General features: G+C 33.8%; 1 long non-coding RNA gene across 1 annotated transcript; it reads right to left on the bottom strand.

The window, feature by feature from the left end:
• Positions 1–11,734: 11,734 nt before the first annotated feature.
• On the bottom strand, positions 11,735–12,176 carry LOC143204054 (uncharacterized). Its single transcript, XR_013007496.1, has 2 exons — positions 11,967–12,176; positions 11,735–11,907 (listed from the first exon to the last, which is right to left on the bottom strand). It is a non-coding gene; the product is annotated as an uncharacterized LOC143204054 (long non-coding RNA).
• Positions 12,177–12,910: the final 734 nt, after the last annotated feature.

Genomic DNA, 12,910 nt, shown 5'->3' with positions numbered 1-12,910 from the left:
GCTCGCTCTTTTTCCCGTTGCGGAAAAAAGGAAGACGCGCACGGTGCTGCGCGGTCACACAGCGATTCCTGCCGATTCCTCGGGTACGATCCAAACTCCGAGATTTGTTTGGGTTTAGATCTCGCATCAAACCGATAACGGATTTAGTTGATGGTGTCTTCTCGCCGATAGTACCGATTTACACCTCTGAGATACCGTTCAGATAAAATTCGATCAGTTACAGGTGATTTTGCGCGCCCAAATTGTCGAAAGGAAATTTCGTCTAATTTTTAGATATTGTGCGACCAATTGTTAGAATTTTGGTACCATTTATTGTTTTGATTGTTATTGTTCTACGAATACAATATTTTTATCGAATTCAAACTCGGAAATTGAATGAATTTAAATACTGGCGTGTTGAGAAAATAACACCGGTCCTCGGCATGTTCTATATATATATATATATATATATATATATATATATATATATATATATATATATATATATATAAAGGACTTGTTCTATATAAAGGACGTGGATAAACACGAATATTTACGTGTATAAATAATAATTATTTAGGGTAAAAATGATGTGGCTCGGTGAATGGAGGTAAATCGAAATGAAACAGTGGTGTTTACATTATGTGACCGTTATTTATTGGCAATATAAAAACAATATAAAAAAATTCAAATAATGAAACGGATGGCAGCGGAGTTACCTGTTGACGTGGCTTGGGCAGTCGATGGTGGCACGTCTTAACCGAACGAGGGTTGAGCACTGAATGACCGAAATACCCTTCAATAATATCCCAGATAAACGTCTCGGGGTTGCCGCCAGCTATTCGGTGTCGGGTTCCAATTGGCACCCCGCCGGTGTTCAACATCTGGGATTATATTTCTGGGTATTTTGTAGACCGTTATTCCACGATGTAAAATTCGACATGCCTCAATTCGCTACAATACTCCCCTGCCAGAATTTTACATAAAATTACTTCAACAAAAATACAAAAATGTTTGCAAAAAATATCAAATACAAAAAAAAACATATACCAAACAAAATGTGCTGTGTAAACTGGGCTTTGAAAAAATATGATAGTTCGAAACGGTTGTGGTTGGTACGGTTGCGATCTGGTACGGCTGTTGATATCTTCCGGTCCTACAGATACCGTTGCATCATCGTCGCTTTGGCACTTGAATGTGGTCCATCGACGACGTTGAAAACAAGCTATTCTTCAGACAGGGCTCCCGTAATCGACGCTGTGGGAGGATCGACTGTTCGACGACGTGGTAGCTTATTTTCTTCGACGACGAGACGTTAGCAATTCTGGTACTTCGGCGAAGACATAACGAGTCTACGGTGACTGCAATCGGTACCTAGCTTCTGGAGCTGCTCTGTGACTAATCCGTAGTCACAAACGTTAGGTTAATTCAGAAAAAACAAATAACGACGGTATCCGACCGAAGCTGCCCAAAGCCTTTTAAATCAAAATATCTGCCATTATGACGGAGACGGCGAGCGAAGGAAGACATTATGATTTAAACATAGCGCCGAAAGAAATGTTTAGCCGAGACGCTGATGACTAAGCAGTGGTGTAAAAATATTCCAAAAGATTGAGAAATAAAAATTTTGACAAAAAAAAAATTTTAAAACATTAATTGGAAATAATGAAATTAATCGGAATAAAATGAAAATGAATCTTGAAATTAAAATTGAAAAGGAATCGAATTAAAAATATTTAAAATTTTGAAACAGAAAATATAACGGTCACGTAAAATACACCATTTTCTACGTACCCTCCATTCACGAGTCCAAACCCAATTTTGCGAAAGATCACGTCGGGGTCACCACTTTAGGGTAAAAATGATGTGGCTCGGTGAATGGAGGTAAATCGAAATGAAACAGTGGTGTTTACATTATGTGACCGTTATTTATTGGCAATATAAAAACAATATAAAAAAATTCAAATAATGAAACGGATGGCAGCGGAGTTACCTGTTGACGTGGCTTGGGCAGTCGATGGTGGCACGTCTTAACCGAACGAGGGTTGAGCACTGAATGACCGAAATACCCTTCAATAATATCCCAGATAAACGTCTCGGGGTTGCCGCCAGCTATTCGGTGTCGGGTTCCAATTGGCACCCCGCCCGTGTTCAACATCTGGGATTATATTTCTGGGTATTTTGTAGACCGTTATTCCACGATGTAAAATTCGACATGCCTCAATTCGCTACAATTATATAACAAATTTAAGTAAAATATATGTCAAAGTTAATAAATGAATGTTAACGGCGAAATGTCAACGTCCGGGGTGGCACAGAAAGGGGTAAAACAGTTGTTAAGGGTTAAGGGAGCGATTCATATGTGTTAAATTATATGATAATAATCATTCTATAGAAATCCCATCAGCCTAGCATTTATCGCCGACCAGAATGTTGCTATAATTATTCAGTCCGAATCTTATTCTAATAGAAGGCGATGGCAGTCGCTCAAAAGGTGGAAGACAGGGACAGGGAATTGGTCATATAACTCACGACTTACTGGAGTGATTGAAAACATCAAGTGGCCATGCGAGAAATAACATTGTCCCAGTATCAGGCAACTGAGTTTCACTATATGGGAAAAGGAAGGTGACTGACAAAGTTTTTTTTTTATTTGAAAGAGATTTCGTTTCTTTGATCCATCCTCAGTGTCTTTGCACTGTCTCTCTAGTAAAGGTTCCGATGATGATCCCATCACAGATCAGTGTGGATACATGTGTTCTCGATAGGTAGTTGAGAGTGGACGGCAGGCTTCGCCACGGCATCTCATTGTTTATTCCCAAGTATCCCAATGCGAGAGGGGATCCACACTCAGCGTCAGGACGAGGGACCGTAGGAGAATCAGGGATTTTGAGACTAGAGCATGACTGTACTTCCGTTCAAAGAATCAATCCAGCATACTGTAGGATTGTGATGTGATGAGCCATTTTATGATGAGCCAATCGATATATAATTAAAATTATATATAATAACAACAAAGAGACATTTCGCAATATAAAAAAAGTTGAAATGCAATTTAAAATTTACATAGCTGATGCTTCGGAGCCATAGGTCGCATCTGTTCTGGTCTTGGACTTTTAAAAACGTATTCTATGATCTTGGTCCATGTTTTTTGGACCGGTTCTCTGTTTCTTCCATCCAAAAGGTCGATCTTGCCACAGATGTCCGTGAGGATTTCCTTCACCTTGTTCAATTCATTGTAATCTGCGTGTCTGAATTTGTTTCTCAACTGTGAATTGATTATCACATCTCAAACAAATGACTTCATTTATCTCTTAGAGAGAAACATGTAGAATTTGTATTAAACATCGCATTCGAAAGATCTCAAGCCTTCATCATTTGTCAAACTGGGAGTGTCCAGATATCGGAGTCATACAGAACGAATGGCAAGATTTTAGTCTTGATGGTAATATTTCCTCTCTTTCCCAAGTACCATCTTAAATGTTCCTGCAGCTTGGCCGATTCGGCTTGTTAATTCGTCGGTTGATGCTATTTCTTCTCGTGTATTACTGATCCCAAACACTTGAACCCTCAAACTTCCTCTAACTGGATCCCGTTGAAGCTTACAATAGGCAGGCAATCAGTCAATTCTCAATAGTTTGTTTTTTCTTCATTAATTCTCATTCCATATAAATTATCGAATATAGCGCTATCAACAGCGAACATCAGATCTGTCAAGGAGTTTGTAACATAACATTGAACGCCATGTTAAAAAACTTTAGATATCATTATTATGTCAAGTGTAACTTTTTTATGGGTTCTTTTATTTTTTATACATTAATTTTTCATGTACATTTTTGTACATCATGTTAGACAAAAAGCAAAACACATTAGAACCAAAATAAAGCAACTATACTGGTTAGTCGGAAGATACTGTCAACTTGATCTAAAATGAAAGGGTTGATTTATAAGACAATCATAAAGCCAATTTTGACCTATGGGGTGCAAATTGGGGTTGCACTAAAAATTCAAATCAACTAGTCATGCAACGCTGTCAAAACAAGGTTCTTCGATTGATTACCAATGCTTATCGCTACGTAACCAACGAAGAACTGCACGATGAGCTGGAAATCAAATGGATTTGCGAAGTTATCCAAGATCTTGCCTTGAAACACGAAAGAAGATTACTAAATCATACTAACGTGGAAGCAATACAACTGCTGGACAGCGCGCAGAATGTCAGGAGATTGAAGCTAACTAAACCATACGAACTTATATAAATTGTATACCTTTAGTGTAAACTATAGCTATAAGTTATTATAATTTTATAATTGAGAAATACATATTGATGTATTTTCTCGCACTCGTTTTGCTTGTGAATAGTAATAGTACATAGGAAAAGCAGTAATAAATTAATTGTAAATTAAGATTGTGCTAGACGTATCTTATAAAGATGTTATAAAAAAATGTACATTTTTGATGCTATACAATAATTTTCTTGTCCGTTAATAACAATACTGATAATGTAATACATAATAAATAAACATTAGTATTTATATATAGATTATATCTTAAAAAATAAACCTACTGTTTTGTTTGATAATAGTTCTGAATTCAGTACTGTTACCTTTTCTCCTCTGTTGTTATAAGCTTGTATTTTGTTGGGTTTCTGGATAATGTTGGGTAAAATTGTTTTAAGTGTCCTTATTATTCTAATAAAATAGTAACGAACGGTTTGTGCCTTACATGTTCATTCAAACTCGTGTTATCGTCCGCGACAGTAATTTTGAACATTGAACTGAATGAGTGGACTGTTGAGAGTCTGTTTTTGTGCGATAAGAAAATAAACTGTCGAATCACATGAATATAATGAATAATAAAAATGTCAACATTCGATCTTAGATTCATTGTTTTTCCTGCTGCGAAACAGCTTAAAATAGGTAACCTTCAATATAATTTTCAATATTTTATGTACTGTTATGATCAAAAAATAGTAAAACAAATTGTAAACATTGTGGTATTACTTCCATTGTGCCAAACTCTATATTATTTGAATGTTATGCGTCGTTTAGGTCAAACATTTTTGTTTTTTTTTACAAAGATTACGTTTATGGTCATTTTTGAAATTGAATCTAACAATTGTTTCAAAGCCTTGAAAAAATGTTGACATAAATACATGATATCATAATGAGAAGACATAGATTTGAAAGGGATGAAATACATTTGAAGAAATAATGATTATGTTTGCGCTATATTTCAAGGTCACTCTACTCTAGTATTAGGTTGCAAAAAAGTAATTTCGGTTTTTTCGTAATAGTTTACTTTAAAATTGCATATCTGTGGTTATACTTATTTAATGAAGATGTGCTATTAGAAAGCTTTTAAAAAGTAAAGTTCTATAAAATATTCTAGATCCGTCATTCGTTTATTCGGTCAATGGTTGTTGTGCTCGGATAAAATGGAGATTCCACAAAATTATTTACATCATAGTTTGCTTTGTTGCCTCTGAAAACTGTTGCTACTCGAATATAGTCCATCTAATAAAACTCACCACGCTGAACACTTAACGTTCGATTTATAACGCTTGCCAGTTTATAACGTTGTTTTCATAACAACGACAGGTCCCGTAGATCTTCAGTAACTCAATAAAAATTGAAAGAAATTGGCTGAGGGGACGGGAGGAGGTGGAGGACTTAACCCATCCGACTACTATTTGTTCCGGTCTCTTGCAAAACTCTATTAATGACGTAAAACTGTCCTCAAAAGAGGCAAAGTTGTCAGTTTAGTTATGATTTTATTATGATAGAAATGTGGACAAAGGTCATCAAATTTGTTTTGAAATAAATAGAAAATTACTTTTTTCCAACCAATATAATACTGCTATTCCAACCAGTGTTGCAGTAAATCTTCTTTTTCTTAGCGGCCAACACAGTCAATATTAATGTTTTTGAGGGACAGTAAGCACCTAATGATTACACAAGTTGCAAACTCGGGCCAACTTTTGGTCCCAAGCAGATGAAAACGATTCTTAAAGTTAAAGTTATAACAGGTCAATTGAAAAGCCCCCGGCCTGACATATAGATAGCGCTATTAGAATTAAATCCATTGATGAAACAGATCCCAAGCTGTATAAAAGACTCTGCCAGCTTGGTTGGCGCAGTGGTAAAGGTGACGGGACGGTCCACCTACTGTTGCGATAGTCGCAGGTCTGAATCTTGCTGAGGGATGGTCGTAAATTTATGTTTGTGATTGTCCTAGGCAAGAGTGCAAAATCCGACAAGGAAAATGATTTCAGTCACGCCAGTATCCAGGCTGCGTAAGACCGGATGTCTTCTGGGATGATTTCTAAGTTGGTCACTTGCCAGTTGGTAGTCTTAATGCCGAGGACCGTGGTTCGGAGCCGATATTAAACTGTAGGTCCAATCCAGATAAACGCTCGTTGGTTTAAAGGATACTTTAAAATATATTAAAAAAACTATATTCAACCACATAACAAAAAAAGCAAAATAACGAATTTATTGAATATTTCGAAAACTAGAACCAATTTTGTAAAATGGACTGCTGATTTGGATTCGGCCTCCCAAATTTGTTTTCTGCCTTTGGTTGTTCTGATAGAAAACCGTATATACTTGTGTTATGATCAAGAATACTTAAATACAGTACATAAAATAGTATAAGTTTATTAAACTATGTATTTATATTTATTCTAGAGCTAAATATGCGTATTTAATAACAATTAACTTACCTACTAGCTTTTATCTTATATACTTATGTTTTATCGTGCGACTGATACAAACCTGGTCATTCTAAAAACAAAAAACAACAGACGGTATGTCTAGACTAACTGTGAGATATGTTAACAGTCCAATTGAAAAGTCCCCGGTCTAACACATAGATGGCGCTATTAGAATTAAATTCATATGTTTTTTAGTTAGCTCTAACCATCAAAAGATGCTTGTATAAATTTAACAGCTGTCGGATCATTAGTTTGTGAATTATGGCATTTTGAGTGAAGCAACTTTTGTTATTGTGAAAAAAATGGATAAAAAGTAATTTCGCGTGTTGATAAAATATTGCTTTTTGACGGAAAAAAATACAGTTGACACTGCCCCAGGAAAATCACCCATCAAGGATTGGTATGCTAATTTAGACGTGGTGAAATTAGTACCGAAGACGGTGAACGCAGTGGACGCCCAGAAGAGGTTGTTACTGATGAAAACATTAAAAAATCCACAAAATGATTTTGAATGACCGTAAATTGAAATTAAATGAAATAGCAGACATTCTAAAGATATCAACTGAACGTGCACATCATATCATTCACGAATATTTGGGTATGAGAAAGCTCTGTGCAAAGTGGGTGCCACGCGAATTCACTTTTGTCCAAAAACAACGAGTTGATGATTCGGAGCAGTGTTTGAAGATGATCAAGCGTAATAAACCCAAGTTTTTGCGTCGATATGTGAACAATGGATGAAACATGGCTCCATCATTTCACTTCGAAGTCCAATTGACAGTCATCCCAGTGCACTGCACACGATGAACCCGTTCCAAAGCGTGGGAAAACGCAACAGTCGGATAGCAAGGTTATGGCGTCTATATTTTGGGATGCGTATGGAATAATTTTCATTGACTACCTTGAAAATGGAAGGACTATCAACGGCGACTATTACATAACGTTATTGGACAGTTTAAAGGACGAAATCGCCGAAAAACGTTTGAAGAAAAAGTGATGCTTCACCAAGACAATGCATCGTGTCAAAAATCCATGAATTGGGCTTCAAATTGCTTCCTCATCCACCGTATTCTCCACCGGCCCCCAGCGACTATTTCCTGTTCTGAGATCTAAAAAGAATGCCCGCTGTAAATACATTTTTGTGGAATGAAGAGGATTTTATAAAATTGCCGAAACTGAGGCTTATTTTGTAGCAAAGGACAAATCGTACTACAAAAATGGTATCGAAAAGTTGGAGGGTTACTATAATCAGTGTATCACCCTTCAAGGGAATTATGTTGAATAAAAAAGTAATTTTGCCAAAAAAATGTATTTTACTATGGTAGGCCGGGGACTTTTCAAATGACCTGTTATGATGAATGAAGTTTTCAACAGTATTATCTGTACGGTCGTTTCAAGAAGTCACTTTTCTTCGTTAAAATAAAATAGGTTTCTAGTAAATTAAAAGTTTTGAACGATACATTAGGAATGCCGAAAAAATATTAATTTATCGACATATTTTTTGACGGATATATCGATATATTTATTCGATACTGCTCTTAAAATGTCGAAACTTATTAATTTAAAATAAATGAAAAACTGACAAAATAAATTGCGAAAAACATTTGTAGAAAAAAATGTGTGTTTCCATTAAAAAAGGAGCATTGTTGTATTTAAAAGTTAAATTATGAGCCACTACTGTTAGCCTTTGCACGTTGAATTGTATTGTTAATTAACCAATTATATTGTTACTTATAACGAATTTAACAGGTGGTTTGAAATAATTACGACGTACATTAAATAATTATTTTATCGGACGCCTGATTGGCTCATCAAAATTATCAATAATTTAATATATAATAGTGTGTACTTAAACTATTCTTCATATATTCGTTTGATAAATTTAAATTAAGTAAAAATCGTGTCTTGATCACTGCCTAGAAAATGTATGTAAAACTTTTGGCTTGGTGTAAGTTGTTGTAAAATATAAAATTTTGATATTTAGATCAGTATTTCTTTTATTTCTCCATTCTATTTTTCTATTATATGCCCTTATAATATTAAGAAATTTTAAAATATTTATTTTAGATATCACAAAGGCAGTTTTTTATGTTTCTCAGATTTCTTGCGTGCTCATGATTTGACTAAAATTCGTATTATGATCTTAAATCGAATTTGGGAGTTTGGCCTAGAGATAGAGCACAACAAACTTGTCGAAATAACAGCTAAGAGATGTACAATAACAATTTATTAGACTGCATTTTATAAAAACTTTTTAATATCAGTTTATATATACACAATTCTTTAAAAAGCACGTGTTTGATTCAGTGAAATTCTAATTTCTTAGTGTAGATGTCACACTAACTACAATACATTTTTTGTACTATACATCACACAAATCTTCAATTTATACATTTTTATGTGAAGTAAAATTAAATAGACATCAATCTTTTTATTATTTTTGTACAACAAATATTGACATAAATATACATAAAGTATTTATTAATTAAACATCACTGTTAATACTATTACTGAGAAGCTAAAATAAATAACAAGGACTGCTCGTGGTATTTGTATTGCGTATAAAGCATTCATTTATTTGCATGTAGAAAAGCTTGTTACTGAAATTGCTGGGGTTTACCGAGACCGAGATGCGCATCAGCGACAAAAGGTAAAGGCTTACCAACAAAAAGACATCTTCTTGAACTTATACATGATAATACTAAACTACATGATTCTTCAAAATATTAAAATTATTGCCCGAGAGAGGTAATTTTTGTGATTCTCTCGAAGTGCCAAAAGGAATATTGTCGTGGGTTATCATTATTTTTAGATCCTACATCTCAGCCAGGACCTTTGGGTTAAACAAGAAGAATACATCGCCATGAAAGAAACAAAAACAGGTTTTCCACAAGGCAGTGTTTTGGGTTCTATTTTTTATCTACTCTGTATGTGTGACCTATAACAAAAAATACTATATTTGCTGATGACACCGCGATACTTCTTATTGGAGACAATAACAAAGAAATTTATAATCCTTACATCGTGGTTTGTTGTTATAAAAAAGACAAAACTGTACCACGCAAGTAATAATATAAATAAGTGATAATTCAATAGGGGGCTCTGGAGGAAGCTGCTTTGCCCATCATCCAGATGGGGTTAAACCGACCATTCAAGTAATTTGATTGGTCAATTTAAATCTACATTACAGTCATCTGTTAGGAAAACATTTTGCTGTGAAGACATTCGGTTGGCCCTTTGATAAAGTTTGCCACGTGATTGCCCTGATGTCACGTTTAATTGACCAATAAAATTTAAATAAAAAACAAATTAATTTCTGAAATAAATTTATTAAATAAAATGCAAAGAACGAAATAAATATAATTTGTAAAACTGCAAATTATGTATAAAATATAAATATAATATAAAAATAAATCACTACATAGTATAAAACAAAGTCGCCTTTTCTGTCCCTATATCCCTATGTGCGCTTTAATCTTTAAAACTACGCAACGGATTTTGATGCGGTTTTTTTCAATAGATAGAGTGATTCAAGATGAAGGTTTATATGTATAATACATGCATAATATACTAAGGCAACATTGCTAATTTTAGAGGTTTCTAACGTGATGTCGTAAATTAACCTATTTTTTTAGGCTTATTTAGCAATTAGCAAAAACGCTGCCTAACCCTACGAGTTAGATCAAATTAATGTACTACAGTATTGACACCATAAAAAGGTCTACAAAAAAGTTCGCGATGGTATATGTTTATCTTTTAGGGATAACCCACATTAACCATTTTTATTGTTTACTTTTTACGTGAGAAAATGGCTTATTTACGAAGCTATTTTAAGCAATACGGCATTAATCCTTATCGAATTAAGTATCTTAAATACTGTGTGCAATTAATATAGATCAATATGGTTCCTTACAGCATGTAAATTAAACAAATATTTTCGGAGATATTACAAATTTAAAATTTGCGTTTAAAAATGAGTAATGTAATAAAAATTGTATGAATTTAGATATTCCAAAGATAGCAGGAAATCTTCATAGTAAGTATAGGGGAAGAGGAATTGTTTTACTCCAAATTTAATGCGTGCAGGCCAAGGGCAGTAATGAATGAACCAAAAATACTTGATCGATTTTAATCATGTTTTCATTGAGTGACATAGGCATATATATTTTATGCCCGTGCAAAGTCGGAGCGGGCCGCTATGTTTTTATATACAACGTTCATATTTTTTCTGTAGTGTATTTAATTTAGTATCAGCATTGCACCCGTGTGAAGCCGGGGCGGGTCGCTAGTATATTTATAAAATATAAATATCATAAACAAAGAACTTTGTAACAAATCAAAATTATCTCTTCCGTTTCTTCTATTTTTTGTATTTGTTTGGGACCATCAATTTAATAGGATCTATTAGAATTCTGGCTTTTTGTTTTCTTATACTGAAAACAAACTTTGAGTGTGTCTCTGTTAAAATTCTGTTTACCTGTTTTATCCAAAAGTATATATTATTTTTAACATTCTATCTGGAAGATCATTAAATAGTGTACAATTAAAAGGTTTTAAATTTACATTTTTTTTAAAGATGTTTGACAAAAAGTTGTTATATTATCGACGTGGCAATATCGTGAGATAAAACAAAAAAGAACTACTGACAGTATAAAAAACAATTTTCTCGGACATGTGATATTGCCGTGCTTCGTTTGTTCATATAGGAACATCTGCAACTGAAGGTCTAAAATTAAGTTGCAATTTCTCAGTTCCTGGTAATACATCACCCATTAGAATGGGTGAAATAAAGTGGAATGAGATGAAAATAATCAAGTTATGAGCTCTTCTAATGATTTTTCGTACATACTAGCCGAAGGATGTATATTCTTCAATCCATGAACTCTAATAGACCAAAGAAAAATTGCAAATTATCTTGATAAAGTATCCTTAAGCCAATATATTTATTCGGATAATTACACATGTTATTTTCTTTAATTAAAGGAACCATCTCAAGGTGATTATTACATTTTTAATACACTTAAACAAATTTGTTCTTACTTGGGCAATAAAATTACACCAAAATTCCTAGTGTATTGAACTTTGGTTAATCCTTTCTTAAAAGATTTACATTCAGGAGCTATTACTTTGATGGAGTTTCAACTATTAAATAATTGATCCAAGAATAAAAGTATATGGCCGTTTGTGTAGCTTCTTCGGGAAGGGATTGATTTCTAAAATTAAAAAATAAATATTTGATATTTTATATGATTATTAATATGAATAAACGTACCTCAACTTATAACAACAAACCACGATGTAAGGATTATAAATTTCTTTGATGGTTAATCCATTCAGTTTGGGATTTTTTGACATTATTAACCATTTTTTAAAGACAGTCAAATACTTCTTCGAAGTAAAATGATTCTGCATTTCTTTACTATCTGTGCATCCGGGAACACAACACTTTCTAGATTGAGAATTCACTTTACTTATTTCACTACCGACTTATAAATACTAATGAACTAATAACTTAATCTCTAAACGTTATAAAAATCAAAATGCATCGCTCCTTAGGTTAGGTATACTGAAAATGGCTCCCGAAAAAAATAAACAATAAAGGCGTTATAGAGACGAAATGAACCAATCGGATCCCGTCGCGGCGCATAGCATAGCGATTAAAACAAGTAATAAGTTAAAAGTAGCGACATCTACATATTGGACGTCGTGAAACATTTCCCCAAAATTTCCTATAAAGTTAATCTCTATTTCTCTATGATATGGAGAATAAAAGTCAACGAGATTTTTTTTATTATTCTCTTAGAACGTCAACAATTTGCCCGTGGGCAATAAGTATTATTGTATAATTTTCTTTATATAATATAACTATCCTGACATGTAGAAGATCACTTCAGTAAGTGATCTGCTGTACAACTTATAATCTAAATCTTATTCTAGATACTATTCTAACTTATTTTAAAGTCTATCCTAACTTATTCTACAGATTATTAAATCTCACTCTATGTATCTATTAATCAGTTCGTATGGTAGTTTGCGTTTGAGATGCACTTCACTGTCATCGCGCACATTTAACTGTTTGGCGAGTGCATTAGGAGCACTTCTTCACAGTCTTTGAGAGTACTTCGCACCAGCACCTCGAATCACACTCGTCAACCAGATTAAATCATTGTAAGTTGAATTCGCCTACAACCAAACTGTTTTACATATACCAAACAT

Source organism: Rhynchophorus ferrugineus, unplaced genomic scaffold (genome assembly GCF_030347505.1).
Source record: "Rhynchophorus ferrugineus isolate W39M unplaced genomic scaffold, kcgeb_rfMv2 rfM10, whole genome shotgun sequence".
Classification (NCBI taxonomy): Eukaryota; Metazoa; Arthropoda; class Insecta; order Coleoptera; family Curculionidae; genus Rhynchophorus; species Rhynchophorus ferrugineus.
The sequence above is the reverse complement of the archived record's forward strand: the minus strand, read 5'-3'. Positions and strand labels throughout refer to the sequence as shown.